General features: G+C 37.0%; 1 long non-coding RNA gene across 1 annotated transcript; it reads left to right on the forward strand.

The window, feature by feature from the left end:
- Positions 1-255: 255 nt before the first annotated feature.
- LOC149904305 (uncharacterized) lies at positions 256-2,470 on the forward strand. The gene is made up of 2 exons (XR_016457267.1): positions 256-1,483; positions 2,117-2,470. It is a non-coding gene; the product is annotated as an uncharacterized LOC149904305 (long non-coding RNA).
- Positions 2,471-2,791: the final 321 nt, after the last annotated feature.

A 2,791-nucleotide genomic window follows, 5' to 3' on the forward strand; every position in this document is an offset into this window, starting at 1 on the left:
TTATCGTGTGTTCAAATAAACATCTGGCGTAAGATAAACGTTATGATTGGAGTACGGGTCTAGATTCGGTTTTAGTATGTAATTTGATTGCTTTTAAAAAAAAAAGAAAAAAAACTCTTAACTATCCCATCAACGTAAGGGTCCGTTAAATATTACGATAGTTTAAAAAAAAAAAGATAATTACCGAAAATAATCTCAAGGTTAATCGCGCATTTACAGTTTACATACTGTCGTCAGAATATAATGTTAAAAGAAAAAAATCCATCCAGGTTTTCTGAAGGTTATTTTGTAGCTTCAAAATATAAGAACGCAAATCCTAAACGTGGAGTATTCGATAGTATAATCGATTTACATTGTGTGCATTTAATGTAATTCCTTGATAATAGTTTTTGTGACTAGCAGCAGTTTGACATCAACTGAATACATCAATTAGGTAGTTGTACAGTAGTAGTTGAGCAGTACATTCTTATTTACGTTGAAACTAAAATTTAGCTCAGCCCTTTTACCGTTCGATATGAGATTCACAGATGAGTTTAAGCCTACACTTATCAATTGTTTTAAGTTGAGTTTTCAAAAGTTAACATGCCGTTAAGGAATTTTAACCACATTTGAGAACAAGCTTTTGCCACTTTTTGAGTTAGTCGAAATTTTGTGTTTTTTTTGCGGTTAAGTTACGAATTATTAGTTTTAAACTTTTTAGATATTGTAATTTTTGCGCTATAGTCAATGATCATAATAATTAACGACAGGTAATGTCAGATTGATTTTAATTAGCTAAATTACAGAGAGCGTTTTACGACACAGCGTTTAGAAGCGAGGCAGTTAACAGTACGGCGCAGCGGTTGTGTAGCATATGGAGCAACGTCGCATCATCAGCGGCCAATGGTACGGCTCGATGACGCGATGCCAGGATGACGCAGCACAAACGTTGAGGATACGGTCGCGTACCGTTTTACTGATTTGCTGCGGCAACACTCTGTTTTCAGTTTTCATAGTTGACCAGTAGCATACTGACATCTGTTTACTCGTACGCTGTACGAAGTAAATGTGTGTTGTGTCCACACAACACACATTTACGTAATATTCCAATATTACTACGGTAATGTCGTTTATTAGAAGAAAGTGATATGCTATCTGGCATGAGGTCCAGGATAAAACATGTGTGTTCTGACCGGTCAGTAGGATCGGGGCAGTGTAGGCTGAGGCAGGATGGATGTTATTTTGACAAAAAAAAAAATAAAAAAAAATGAATTATCGTAGTAATGTAGTGTGAGATATTATGGCGTACGAGGACGCAAGTATGACTGTATCGGAGATAACTTGTGTAAAGTAAAAGTTTGTAACGTGGATTATTGTAACGGTAATGATTTCATTGCAGGAATTGTGCGTGCTATCTGGTTTGCAGTCCACGGTAGTTGAGCCTTCATTTGTGGTGAGCGAGCGTCGTGTCTATGTTATGTGGATGTTGTTGGTGTTCTGTAAGGTCAGTATGGCCGAGCGGTATAGTTGTCTAATCCCGGGATGAAATACCGTAGTGCTGTAAAACAAGAAGGGACGTACGAGGACGTACGATTGTCAGTATGGCCGAGGAGTGGAGAGAGTGGAGAGAGTCGTGAGTTTGGATTTAATATTGTTGTGTAAAAAAAAAAAAAGAAAAGAAGGAAAAAAAAATAATCCTTAAAAAAAAATTATGCAAAAAAAATTAATGCAAAAAAAATTATTATGCAAAAAAAAGAATGATGCAAAAAGAATGATGCAAAAAGAATGATGCAAAAAGAATGATGCAAAAAGAATGATGCAAAAAAATGATGCAAAAAGAATGATGCAAAAAAAAGGAGAGCAAAAGAATGGTGCAAAAAAAAGAGAGAGCGAGTTATTGAAGGGAGTCCGGTCCAATAACTCGGCTATAGGGATTGCAGATCCGGTCTAGCACGCTATAGGGAAATCTGGTCTAGCACAGAAAGCTAAAGAGATTTCCGGACTGGCACGCTAGAGGGAAATCTGGAGAGATTTCCGGACTAGCACGCTAGAGGGAAATCTGGAGAGATTTCCGGACTAGCACGGTTGCTGAAGGGCTTGCCGGACCAGCACATTGTTTTAATTGTCTTGTTCCCAGGTGCTCAGAAGTCGCTCGAGGACGAGCGTATGTCAGAATGGCCGTGACGGCGCCACCGTCGAAGCTTTAAAAAATAACGAACGGCGAACCGATATAAAGCAGCGCGCGCGCACGACTCGGGTCATTCGTTCGTCGACCGTTGCCGAGTGCACATCTATTACGAGCTTACTATAACTTATTTGTGATATTTATTTTATTAGTGGTCATAATATTGTAATACCAAGTAATTGTATTAGAAATGACTGTATTGTAAAACTGACATAATTTAAAAGAGCAACTATGGAGTTTCTTGCCGGTTCTTCTCTGTAGATACTGCATTCCGAATCGGTGGTAAATAAAGAAATGTTTGAGTTAGAGGTGTTTCTTTGCTCGATTACCCAACGCAACGCCCACAGCTTGAAAATAGATCCACATTCTACACCTTGCTCCGACAAACACAATTATAATTATATTTCGCAGATCTATTTAAGTGCATAGATTATCTGTAAATTAGGCTTATTGTAGATAAAAAAATATTGAATTAGAACATTTAAAAAAATGTGTTAATTTATTATACTTAATTAAAAAAAAACACCTACATACGTAGATACATTACATTCAAAATATGATTTATAGTTTTTAAAGTAAGAGCGTCTGACACCTGCGCTCTGCAAAAGTAATAGAATTAAAATAACT

This window comes from Colias eurytheme, chromosome 11, assembly GCF_061535395.1.
Source record: "Colias eurytheme isolate Ceu_HAF_F1 chromosome 11, ilColEury1 Martin Lab GWU primary, whole genome shotgun sequence".
Taxonomy (NCBI): domain Eukaryota; kingdom Metazoa; phylum Arthropoda; class Insecta; order Lepidoptera; family Pieridae; genus Colias; species Colias eurytheme.